The sequence below is a fragment of the Ambystoma mexicanum genome, chromosome 12 (assembly GCF_040938575.1).
Source record: "Ambystoma mexicanum isolate Mex_15411 chromosome 12, UKY_AmexF1_1, whole genome shotgun sequence".
In the NCBI taxonomy this organism is placed as follows: domain Eukaryota; kingdom Metazoa; phylum Chordata; class Amphibia; order Caudata; family Ambystomatidae; genus Ambystoma; species Ambystoma mexicanum.
The window spans coordinates 54,554,940-54,568,562 of NC_090936.1; the positions used below are offsets into that span (position 1 = coordinate 54,554,940).

The following is a 13,623-nucleotide window of genomic DNA, read 5'->3' on the forward strand; positions in this document are numbered from 1 at the left end:
TAGCGCCATGGTTTAGCGCCGGGGTTGTAATGAGGGCCATCGTGTGCAAAGTCTCAGCAGTATGGGGCTTCCCAGAGATCGATCTGTTCGCAACTCAGGAGAACGCCCAATGCCAAGACTACACCTCCAGGTATCCCCAGAACCGCTCCAAGGGTAACGGTCTCTACATAACACGTTAAGGAAAATATGTCTACGCACCCCCCACCCTCCCCGACTCCCCTTCTCAACAAGATAGTGCACAAGATGCACCAGGAGCCCCTTACCATGATACTGGTGGCCCCAATCTGGGCCCACCAACCATGGTTCGCTCATCTGATGGAAATGTCCCTCTCTCCACCAGTAAAACTACCCTGCCCGTACAACATGTTGTCCCAGGGCAGAGGGGAGACCCTACACCCATGCCCACAAACTCTGAATTTAGCAGCCTGGCTCCAGAGGTCAGAGTTTGGACACCTACAGCTCCCTCAGAGGTGCATGGACATACTCAGGGAAGCTAGGAAACCTAACACCCGTTATTGCTATGCCAGCAAATGGAAACGTTTGTTATCTGGTGTAATACCAAGTGTGTCAATCCCATCGATTGCTCACCCACACACATTGTACTTTACCTAACCCATTTGTTGGACACAGGATTGGTCTTCAATTCCCTGAAGGTTCATCTGGCTGCTGTTTCAGCCTACACCACGTCACAACAAAAGGTGTTGTGGTGGAAGATACCGGTGATTAAAGCCTTTATGGAAGGGGTTAAAAGAATGTATCCTCCCATTTCTCACCCAGCTCCTGGATGGGATCTAAATGTGGTTTTAAACAGGCGCATTGGGGTCCCCCTTTGAGCCAATGCATAAAGCAAGTCTAAAAGACCTTACTTATAAGACGGCCTTCCTAGTGGCTATCACATCTATCTGAAGGGTTAGTCAACTAGAGGCCCTTTCTGTTCTAGACTCATTTATTACAGTCCACAGGGATAAGGTAGTTCTGCGCACGCATCCCAGATTCGTGCCTAAATTCATCTCGAAGTTCCATATGAACCAATCGATTGAACTACATACCTTTTTCCAGAATCCCACTAGCATGGCCGAAAGAAACCTACATACTAGATGTGCGCAGGGCACTCATGTTCTACCTGGAAAGAACGAAACCACTGAGGAAAACCAATTTTTCGTTTCAGTGGCAGCTGGCAGAGAAGGGGATCTGGTCTCTAAATCAGCTATCTCAAGGTGGATTGTCAAATGCATCACACTATGTTACGCTCTTGCTAAAAGAGAACTGCCCTTCAAGCCTAGAGCACACTCTACTCAGGGCACTGGGGCTTCCATAGCATACATTGCAAATGTTTCCCTAGAGTCCATTTGCAAAGCGGCAACCTTGAGTTCTGTACACACCTTTACAAAACACCATTGCCTAGACACTCATTCTAGGTCTGATTCTCAGGTGGGACAAACAGTACTAAGACATCTTTTCTCTACTGTTCCTTCTCACAACCCACCTCCAACTCTGGGTACTGATCGCTAGTCTATGCACAGCATGTGATTCTAAGCAGATTAACACGCATCAGAAGACATGCATTACTTAACGGAATAGCATTTCTGATGATTGTATCTGCTTGGATTCACATGCGCCCTGCCTAACTCCCTGCTCGGGGTGGAAGGAACATAGATGTCTTCTTGTCTCTTCTTCATGTACTCACTCAACAGCCTGGGGCTCCCTCATGGCAGGAAAAAATATAATCTGAGGGAACTCGGCGCGTGAGGGTTTTTGGGTACACTACACGTCACGATAGGGAGTGTTACAGACACGCCTATGCCGATGTCCGCTTTCGGTCACCGAAAGACAAGATGCAATACTCTGCGGTTACCACTGGATGTCGGACCATATGCACAGCATGTGAATCTAAGCAGATACAATCATCAGAAATGCTATTACGTTAAATAATGCATGTCATCCTAAGGAAGATTCTAAACTGCCTTCAATTCCTGTCATGATCAAGGAAAGCCATAGCAACTTAAGCTCCATTAAATTCTAGTGAGACCTTGAAGGTTTTTTTTTGCAGAAAATCGAATTCTTCAGAGATATTCCAAGGCTACGAAAACATGTTGAAACATCACACTGGAGAGCCAGACAGAAATGCCTGATTCCCTCCCTCATATATCCTTGAGGACAGGGAGCGAGGTATTTAATCAGTACATGAATGCCAGCGAGTCTCTTGAAAGAATAGCAATGTACGAAACTAGCATTTAAAGAGTTGAATTATGTTCTTCTTTATGGCCTCCCTTCCTGAACCCAGTGAAGCCCCGGAGCGCGGGCTGACTTCTAGAGCGAGAATCGAAACTTAGAGATAGGGAGGCCTGGTATGTGCCAGTCTCCTACGCACAGCTTGCCTATAAAAAACAAACGCTGTGTTCTCGCAAACAAAGAATGGTGTCTGTAAAAATGGAGATTGCAACCTGTTACTAAATATGGTGGTCTGAAGTGTCATATTTGTCATGATGGTCAATCATCGCCTCTAATTCAAAGGGAAATGAATTGGGGGCGGCATCAATTGTGTCATTGCCGATTGTAAGGTGCTCCATTTGTATATATGTAACTGATGTACGACTCTTTTTTTGCTTGCGTCCCCCGAGGTCTGTTAGACACACGTCGCGGGGCGTGGGACCACTTGGCCGATCGGAACTATTTGTATTGCAATAAACCCTAGATTTTGGGAACAGAACCTCGTGTTTGGCGTATCTATTCGTGTGTGGTGACTGTGCCTTGTTTCCACATTCGAGGGTCCCTCAGGGGCCCCTTCAAAATGACGTTAACATTCTGAGAAAATAAATAATATAGTCAACATTACGTAGAGGATGCAAAACAAACTACATATTTTCATCTATCTCTCAAAGGAAAGGTTTTATTTGGGACTGTTTTATTAAGAAACCAAATATCATCTATTCCTTTTAAGAACATAATAGTTACGTTTTATTTAAGTAGTCTGTTGAGGCGTGCGCCTCGCTTTTCAAGCAGGACTTCATAGTGACGATGTTGTAGCTCGAAAGATAAGCGCGGGCCCTGACGCAAGTTGCTGAGAGTTTGAGGAAAGAACCTGCATTGGCGCCTGTACGTTGGGAACACTTTCAGAGTGGCAGAGGCCATGTTCGTTTACTGATTGCACAGTTACCCAGGCAGTCGCTTGGGCCCAGTGCGTCGTTTCAAGGGCCCATGAAAATAGAAGCAGTGATGTAGGCAATGCTTCCCTAATGTTGCATGCGGCGCAGCAGATCCGATCCTGGATATTCTTTTTCAACGTTGCACGCGGTGTGGATTAAACCATTTCGCAAGTGTCAAGGAGCGCAAGGTAAAAGAAAGAAGTCAAAAGCAAATATGAGCGCAAGTGAGCCAGTAAAGGAAAACATTTAATCTGAACTTGTGCAACTGCAGAAAACTGAAAACAAGAGAATAATTTGTATTGCATATTCACTTCCAAGGGAAGGAGTTTGTGTAAATAGTTTCTTTTTTTTAAATTGCTATAGTGTTAACTATTAGTAAGAACTGAGGAGATCTATTACCACATGTTCAACTATCAGAGAAAGTGTATATTGATCAGTCTATGAGGCAATGGAAGTTCTGAAGCATTAAAGACTAATAGCAGGAACAAGGTAATGAGGGCAGTACCAATTTAAAGATTCATTCCAAAAGAACCCAACAGAAAAGGCATCACATATATATAGCAGTATAAGCAAGTTGATACTAAAGGCACACACAGATCTTTGAGAGTACCTCCAAGCTTTTGGCGGAGGTAGTTGGGTGACAAGGGTTGGTGGTAAAGAACATTTAAAGAATTGTCAGTTTTAAATGAGTTTGTAACCATAAGATTTATCGGTTTGCAGGTTTCCTGAAGTCCTAAGATTTTGGAGTTGGTGATATCTGCAGGGACCTGTTTTTATTTCAACCACTTCCCCTTTCCCCCCAGCCTGGTCACCACAGCAGTTGTAACTCAAAGATTATTGGGTGGACCGGATTAGGGGGTCTGGTGGGACTCATCGTCTGCTCCTGCAGGGCTTGAGAGCTGGGACCTGATAACCAGGAAATTGAAGCCACACGAGAGGTCCTGGCATGGGAATATACCAGTGTCATGACCTGATGATCCCTCCCGTTTCTCCTCCTCTCCTGAGTTTTCCAAAGTGCTTTCTTGAGCTTCGGAATCCTTTCTTCTGCGTGTCTTCTTTCATTATTTGGTCCTTATTTTCTTCTTTTTGTGTAGATGGGGGCAAGCTCCCTCAGAGGCCAGCTTGGCCGGTGGAGGCAATCAGGTTGAGAGGGACCCCGAGGAGCAAGCCCCCAAAAATTCCAGGGGAAAAGCCTCCAAGACACGGATGAATCAAAGGCTTGGCTGTAGTTAGCGGAAAGCTATCAAATCTCTGCGGGTCTTTACTGCAGTCCAATAGTAGCAGGATCTTTTAGCCGTCCATTAGTAGCAGGGTACAATGAGGATAGCCACACCCCTGCCGAGTCCACACTAACGGTCCTCTATCCTCTACTGAGAACCGATAAGCACAAAGAATAACTTCGAAAGGGAGCCAGAAAGAGCAACCCCAACTGAAACAGGTGGTTAAAGAGGCAACACTAGTAAAGAAACAATAGGAAAGTAGATAAGGAGAGTCTCCGACCAGGTGAGCGGAGCACAAGTTCCAAGGACGGATAAAACGCAATGGGCTCTGGGAGAAGCCCACTGAAATAGAAGCGGCGGCCATGTTGGGAGAAGGCTAGACGCTACCCAAGCTTGGGGAAGATAATGTTACAGCATTTTCCATTGATTCCATCACTTCCACTGCTGGCGCATGACAACCAGGCAGTTGAAAGTGTATTAAGAGTCCTGGCAGCGGAATACACCAGGCAATTTGCAAAGCTACAAGAAATGTTAAAGAAAGACAGTGTTTGCTAGACAAAGATGAAACATGTTTTAAGAAAGACTGTTTCAGAGCTTGTTGGCTAACAGGAGTATTGTGAATCAAGGAGAGACACAAAAGAACTGTTAGTAAAGAGACATTAGGCCTCATCACAAGTTGAGCAGTATCCCAGCGGTAATTGTGCCGCTACTCTGTCTGGCACATTCCCCATTGGGTGCATTGGACCCAATAGGGATGGGTGTTAATACACCTACCTGTGCAGGGCGACGGCGGGGTTCCAGGGTGGCGGACTCATTCATGGCGGCTGTATCCCCGCCTCAGGTTGTGGGGAAGGCGCACTTTTTTGGGCTCTCTCAGAACAGGGCACGGGTGCCACCGGCGCAACCACGTAGAACGAGCTTGTTCTCCAAGCCTCGTTCTTGCGGCAGCACCCGTTCCGCCTTGCACTCCAAGCCTCTCTTTCGTGCTGGATTGCTACTTTAGCGATCCAGCCCAGGTAATCGCCGTGTCTCAACGTGGTTTGGTTTTCCTTCCGCTGCGCTCTCCTACGACCTTTGTTGCTGCTTTTGGATTCCTGTCCTGGTGCCGGGTCCTGGGGTTGGGTTCCTGCCTTGCCCCTCCTTGTGCTGGGCCTTGTCCTGTCCCTTGCCCGCTGTCCTGCCCGGTCCTGTATTCCTCCTGGCTTCCCTTGCAGACCCTTCCTACTATTTCTTTCCCCCTCCGGTCTTGCCTGTTCCTTGCCTGCTTTCTTGCTTGGGTACCGGTGGTCCTGGTTCTCACCTGCCTGCTACTGTGAAGAACCCCTTCCAACTTGCATTGCTGTCCTGGACAATCCACTTACTGGCCATCAACCTACCTGCATTGCTGTTCTGGACAATCTGCTTACTGGCCATCAACCTACCTGCATTGCTGACTGGGACATTCTACTCACCGTTTGCCAGATAACATCTACGACCTTCCCTACCAGTGCCTGCACTGTTCTGGCGCCACGTTAATATAGGGGAAGAGTCATTTGTGGAGTCGGTAGCTGGCCCCTGATCAATCCTGTGTTTTCAGGACGGATCCGTGGTCGGTTCTTTGCACCATTTTGCTTCGCTCAGTTGACTTTGTCGCCTGCTGCCAGCCCACACCTACCACGACCTGGCTACCCCAGTATGCAAGACCACTGGAGAAATAGGTACGCATCGTCCACGGGACGCACAGCTCAACAATGGGTGGCACTATACTACTGGTGCAAATACTGCCTGCGGTATTAGTGCCGAAATAGCCCATACCGCCAGCGTTTTCACCTCCAGCTCAAAGCTGGAGGTGAATGTGGTCATACTCTGGATTGGGTAGAGCCTTAAATGTGGTGTTAATAGAATTACCGCCACATTTTACCGCTCTGCCCAACTCGTGATAAGGCCCAATGCCATCCCGTTTAAGAATCCCGGGGAAGGGAACTACTCTCTGGATCCAAGGTCTTTTATCAGATTATTTGTGAACACTGTTTGCCCAATATCAGGCTGAAGACATTTCCCTGCTCACTTTGTTGTTTTGTTTATAGTGTGAGGGTCAGGATGAACAAGTTACTCTCTTACCTGGTAACGTTCTTTCGATGGGATGGTCCGACGACGTATTCCATATCTTTGACAGTAATCGCCACAGCTGTGCTGCTTCGGAATTATTTTTCTGCGTCCTGCGTCGATGCACCGTCCCCGAGGACCTCCTCCGATGGCCGACGTCACCCGATGTGATAAGTAGGACGCACAACGCCTTCTGCAGCGGGGAAGGTTGGGAGGGAGCGATATGGAATACGTTGTCGGACCATCCCATCGAAATAACGTTACCAGGTAAGAGAGTAACTTGTTCTTCGAGGGGATTGGGTCCTCCGACGTATTCCATATCTCTGACAGACTCCCAAAGCAGTACCAAAGCAAGGAGGTGGGAAAAGAATTTAGAACACAAATTTAGCATGCCCAATCAAATTGCGGAATAAAGGACTGCCTTGCCAAAGGCCAGATCCTGTCCTCGGATGGAATCGAGGGAGTAGTGACGCACAAAAGTATGTACTGAAGCCCAGGTGGCTGCATCACAGATGTTACGAATAGGAACACCCGTCTGTAGGGCAGTAGATGCAGCCGTACCCCTGTTAGAATGGGCCCGCAAGCCAGCTGGTGGATCCTTACCCGCCAAGCAGTAACACTCGGAGATAGCCAAAATAATCCAACGAGACAAAGTCTGTTTCGTCACAGCTTGTCCCAAACGCTTTCCAGCGTAACCAATAAAGAGTTGATCGTCCACTCTGACCCGGGACTTGCGTGAAATATAAAAGCTCAACGCTCTCCTAGGATCAAGACTATGGAGCCTCTCCTCTTCCTTACCAGGATGCAGAGGAGGATAGAATGCCAGGAGAACAACCTTCTGGCCCAAATGAAATTCCGAAACCCCCTTCGGAGGAAAGGAAGGACGAACTCGAAGGACCACCCTGTCCTTATGAAACACAGTGAAGGGTGGCTTAACTGAAAGTGCCTGTAACTCACTCACTCTGTGAGCAGAAGTAACCGCAACCAAACACACAGTTTTAAGAGTTAACAGTCTCAAAGGGCAAGAATGCAAAGGCTCAAACGGAGCACCCATATGAAACTTAAGAACAAGGTTCAAATCCCAAACGGGCACCAGAAAAGGTGACTGAGGGAACACATTAGTGAGCCCTTTCAAAAACTGAGAATTTAAAGGAATCTTAAAATAGGAACATTCTTCAAACGAGATCTTAACCGCCGCCAGGTAACCTTTAATGGTACCCACTTGCAAGCCCCTGTGGGCCAAAGAAAGCAAAAAAGACAGAACCATGGGAATGTCAAATTCAAAAGGATCCACATTCTTAACTCTGCACCAGTCGCAGAATTTACGCCAACAGCAACGGTACAGAGACTTTGTTGCCGGCCGTCTGGCCGAGAGCAAAACCTCCAACACGTCTTCAGGGAGTTCCCAATCCTTATACCTCAACCTTTCAGAAGCCAAGCGTGAAGGTTGAGGGATCTGACCTCTGGATGGAGAACCTGACCCCCCTCTAGTGAGAGCAGATCGTCTCGGTAGGGAAGACTACGTGGAGGGCAGATGGACAAGTCGAGAAGGTCCGGGTACCACGTCCTCCGGGCCCACGCTGGAGCAATGAGGATCATCCGGGAACCGAACCTCCGTAACCTCTGCAGTACTTGCGGGATGACGGGGACTGGAGGAAACGCATACAGCAGTGGGAATGACCACTCCACCACAAACGCGTCTCCTAAGGCTCCTTTTGGAGGAAATTCCCGCGAGCAGAACCTTTCGTACTTGCGGTTGACACAGGAGGCGAAGAGATCCACTTGAGGGGTCCCCCAAAGGGCAAATATCTCCAGGAGAATGTCCTTAGGCAGCTTCCACTCGTGAGAGATCGTGCTCTGCCTGCTCAGAGCGTCCGCCGTCTCCGGCCAGATGAACAGCCGAGATCGAAACTTCCTGCTGGATGGCCCAGAACTCGAGCTGCATCGCCTCCCTGCACAGAAGAAGTGACCCCCCCCCCCCTTTTTGTTGAGGTAGTGCATGGCCACCGTGTTGTCCGTTAGGATCAGGACACTCCTTCCTCGCACAGTCGGCAGAAAAGCCTTCAGGGCTAGCCTGACGGCCCTCAGCACCAACAGATTGATATGGAGTCTGGACTCCGACGGAGACCAATGACCGCTGACTGTCAACTCGTTGGCATGAGCTCCCCATCCCGTGAGGGATGCGTCCGTCACGATCGTCACCTCCGGCCAGGGAAGCCAAAACAGAGCCCCCTTCATCAGATTGCCTTCGACGGCCCACCACAGAAGGTCCTGGGTGACCGAGGGCGGCCCCTGAACAGGGTCCGACATCCTGCCGGAGAATTGCGACCACTGCATCTTGAGTGCCCACTGCAAAGATCTCATCCGCAGACGAGCCTCTGGCACCAGAAGAATGCAAGATGCCATGAGGCCGAGCAACCTCAAGAACTCAAACGCCAGGAGCGTCTGGGCAAGTTGAAACTTGTGCACCATCTGCTGAATGTGAAGAGCCGTTCACCTGGGGAGGAAAACACAGCCCCAGGGATGTGTCGAGCACTGCTCCGATGTACTGGAGCCACTGTGTTGGCGTCAAATGGGACTTCTTTAAATTGAGGGAGAAGCCCAGCTTGTGAAGGGAGTGGCAGGTGACGGACAGATGATCCAGGACTTGCTCGGGAGAGCTCCCCCTGATCAACCAATAGTCCAGGTAGGGGTAGACGTGAATCCCCCCTTGCCTGAGATGCGCTGCCACCACCACCATGAGCTTGGTGAAAACCCTCGGGCGGAGGTCAATCCGAACGGCAGGACCCGAAATTGAAAGTGCGAGTCGCCAACAGCGAACCTCAGGTACTTCTTGTGCTTGGGATGGATCGGCACATGGAAGTAAGCGTCCTTGAGGTCGAGAGACACCAACCAGTCCTGAAGCTGAAGGGCCTGGAGGACTTGAGAGAGAGTAACCATCTTGAACTTGTCCTTCCTGAGGACTTTGTTCAAACCGCGAAGTCCATGATGGGTCTCAATCCCCCGCCTTTCTTCGAAATAAAAAAATAAGGGGAATACCATCCCTTGTTCCTCTCCGCTACAGGCACCAGTTCTATGGCGCCTTTCTCCAGCAGGGCTTGAATTTCCTGCGCAAGGAGCGGATCCGGACTCTTCAAAGAGAGGTTCCCAGGTGGATTGTCGTGAGGCCTCTGCCAAAAGGGAAGACAGTAGCCGTGGGTTATGATCTCCAGAACCCACACATCTGAAGTAATGGCACGCCACTCTACAAGATGCTGCGCCAGCCTTCCCCCAACCGGCGAACCATGGGACATGGCCTCATGACTGAGTGGTAGCGGCTGCGGCGTTGCCTGAGGGCAAAGAGGCAACTGCCCGAGCGGCTGCGGCACCTCGAGTACCCTGTTTTCCACCTCTGGTACTCCTACGGTGGCCTCTGACTGACAGCTCCTCTCGCTTTACTGAAGGACGAGTAATAACGAAAGGAACCTCCCCTCCATTTTTGTCCCCTAGGACGAAAAGGCAGAGGTTGTCGAACTGCAGCACCCAACGACTTCGCTGCAGCTTTGGAGGTCTGCAACCTCTCAAGGCTCTCGTCAGCCTTGCTGCTAAAAAGATGTTCACCGTCAAAGGGCATGTTGAGGAGCCGGGACTGCACATCAGGAGCGAACCCAGACTTCCGCAACCACGCAAACATGCGTATTACAGTGCTCGCCGCCATGGACCGGCTGACACAATCTGCCATGTCCAAACCCGACTGAACGGCCTCACACATGGCATACTTGCCATCCTGGACCATAGCAAGGAAACCATCCTGTTCGTCCCCTTCGGGAATATGTTCAGCCGCTAATGCAACACAGTTCCACAGAGTGTGTGTGAAACGAGACAAGGCACATACGGAGTTGGCCGCCTGAAGCGCCATACCCCCTGAAGAAAACACTTTCTTCGCCCAGCCATCAAAACATTTGTCGTCCCTATCCGGAGGGATGGTAGGATACGACGCCTGCTTTGCCGGGGCCGTAGCCGCCTGCACCACCAAACTCTCCGGAGTGGGGTGCCTGGACAAGTAGCAGGGGTCACTACTGGCTGGACGGTATCGCGACAAAGACTTGCCCACTGCCGGGAGAGACTCCAGAGCAGTCGAAGCCGCCACCACCCTTCTCTGCAGAGCCATATGAAACGGCAGTACCGGGTCAGTGGGGGGACCAAGATCGAGCATGTCCGTGAGATCATCCTCAACAAACTCCCCTGGGGGAGCCGACCATCCCAAGTACTCGGTTACCCGAGACATAAGGCGCCGGTACGAAGAATCGGCATGAGTGCCAGGCTCAGGCCTACAAAACTCCACCTCCTGAGAGGTGTCCAGTCCACTGGCATCATGCAGTGACTGCCTCAGGTCATCAAATTGGCTATGGCCCGAGAGAAGCTCATCTGGCACCATAACCGGAACCAAGCCCTCATCAGAGCCCTCATCACCCTCTGAAATGTACTCCAGGCGGTGAGAGGAAGACACCAGGGGACCAAAGCTATGCCTGACCTTAGCCAGAGCCTTTCTAGGGGCTTCCCCCGTGCCACGGGGCCACTCCGCCACCACCGCCTTGAAAGGCGTCGAACGAATCGGCGTTGAGAGAATTGGTGTCGACGTCGAGAGAATCGGCGTCGACGTCAGCCGCAGTGCCGCCAGCATCGACGGCGTCGACACAGGCCTCGAAGCCAGAGCTCCGAGTGTGTCCTTCGATGACCTAGGCGCCACAGCTGTCGACGTCTTCCTCGAAGACTGCACAGGATCACACGGTCTCGAGCGCGTTGAGGACCGGGACCTGGAACAGGCATGGCGAGAACGGTTACCCTTGTCCGAGCGGGACCTCTCCCGCGAACCGTGCCGACCACCCGAGCCCAAAGGCGTGCGAGCAGGGTCTCTCGACCGATCACGACCGACCCCACTCGGAGGCGCGGATGGACTGGCGCCCTGTGATTCGAGAATCGCTAACATCTTCTTCCTGAAGGAAGCCCATTCCTCCGGTGTCGCTTGCATGGTGGGATAAGCGACCCGCCGACGGGCGGAGCCCTCGGAAGAGGACGGGAAGGCGACCGAAGCCAGCGCTTCCGGGAATGCCTCAAAGAGGCAAAGGAGTAGTGAGACCGACTCCTGGAAGGAGACCCACTGGACCTCCGACGATGATGCGGAGAGTCGCCTCTGAATCATCCGTCGAAAGCCCTGCAGACCTCGACTTCGGGGCTTAGACACCCTACCTACCGACAACAACTTCTTGCGCTCCCGCAAGGCCTTGGCCGTGAGCGACTGGCAGTCGACACAGTCGTCCATGTCGTGGGCCTCCCCGAGGCACCAGAGGCAGGCGTCGTGCGAGTCCGCTACCGACATCTTGGACCCATAGTCCCCGCATTTCTTGAAGCCCAGACGCAGGGTTGAAGATGAGGTAGACATCGTCACAAACGGGCTTTTTCACAAAACCGAACAGGTTCAAAGAACTGAGAAGATCACAACAGAAACTCCAAAGAGTCGAGGTGTACCGAGATTCACGAAGCGAACAGGTTCGCGGAAAATGTGGTCAGAGGCGCATTTCTCCAACACATTTTTATTTAAAATAAAAGTCTTTCACCCAAAACATGACAACTTTGTGTCCGGCTTTGATTTCTGACCCCTCACGGTTGTCTACGACATCCGGACGAGCACCTTTTTGTTGCTTGTCCAGAATAGGGAAGTGTCACTGTAGCAATAGAGCTAGGTGAGGGTTTTTAACTGAGAACGTTTGAACAATCTGCAGTTGTCTGCAAATAGCTCTGACCTACCACAAATCCTGTACCTCAAGGTTGTATAGGGGCCACAGCGAGAATTCAAACCAATATCAAGTCTGAACAGAATCCAAAAGGGATTCTCTGAGGAACATCTAGCTGCAGGAAGGAACTTGTAGAAAAGCCTAACATTCATGTCTAGATACTGGCCTGTTGCCATCAATGCAACAAAAAAGGGCAGGAAATGGTCAGAGCCAGAGTCCCAACTTGCATCTTCATGAAAGGATAAGGAAGATGCCAACCCTGAAGAACTCAGCGAGGTGATCCGAAAATCGCAAGATGGTGTGAGGTAAAAGCAGATGACTGGCCTGAAGTGACAACCAGACTGAGCAACAGAGGCAAGAGCCTACCCATGTGATATGATACTGTCAAAACTAGAAAAGGCATGGATTTATGAAGAATAGGTTGTGAACTTTCTGTTGGCCAACCCTTGGAACATTTGTTTTATATAATAGGGTACCTAGTAGGACTTGTTAAGATTACATTTAAATGTTTACTTGGCCACATTTTGGAGAGACATTTTTGCTTTATCAGATTAGGGTGCCTCAAGCAAAGCCAAAGACCGGTTTAAGCATAGGGATAACAATCTTCCTAACACAGGGATACACAAGGTGCCTAACACCAGACAGAAAATAACCCCACTTTAGGTTGACCCATCCTGCACACTGTTAATCTTGGTAAAGCTATGTCATTTATGTTGCATTCCCCTATAATAACCCATTGCTGTTTATCTATAACCTGCATTAAGAAAGTTGTTTGATGAAGACCCTACCATGTGTAAAAACATATTTACATGTCTAGTGTATCACTGCTAGGCCTACCGCAACCCCCAACAGATGGTCCGGACTCAGTTTATGAAGTGTTTTTCTTCAGTAATTTACTTCATACCTGCCTCACACGCATGGGCGTCATTAGGTGGGGGGGGGGGACACAGGCGTTCTCCCCCAACTTTTGTGGCACACCATTTTGTCCCACTCATTTGGCTGGGGCCCCTTTCAATTAGATGTCATAAACCCCTCTGCCCCCCCCCTAACATTTTCAGCAAACTTGCTCCACTGCTCACAAGCAAGTACGAGCACTTAAGACAGGGTTGGACATATAATAAACCTTTGGGGCCTTTGAAGTAGGGTGTGATTAGGCAAGAGAATGCATTTGAACTCTGAGAACCTTTGTTCTCCAGGGGCTTATTCTTCCGCCATTTTATCTTTCAACATGTATAGCTTTGACTGTAGTAACTCCTCTAGGAGAAAGGTACATGTACTATTGCTGTGAAAGAGGGAGGATACTCCTTGGATTCTACCAGGAGGCTTAGAAGCCACACATCCCTAACTAGGATGCACCTTTAAACTGAGAGGAACCCCCACTCTGTTGAATACCTGTTG

The 13,623-nt window shown here is 50.0% G+C and overlaps 1 protein-coding gene across 5 annotated transcripts in view; it reads right to left on the reverse strand.

The window, feature by feature from the left end:
* Positions 1 to 13,623, reverse strand: part of ANKRD26 (ankyrin repeat domain containing 26) — a 915,250-nt gene that overhangs the window by 433,273 nt on the left and 468,354 nt on the right. The window lies entirely within an intron of this gene.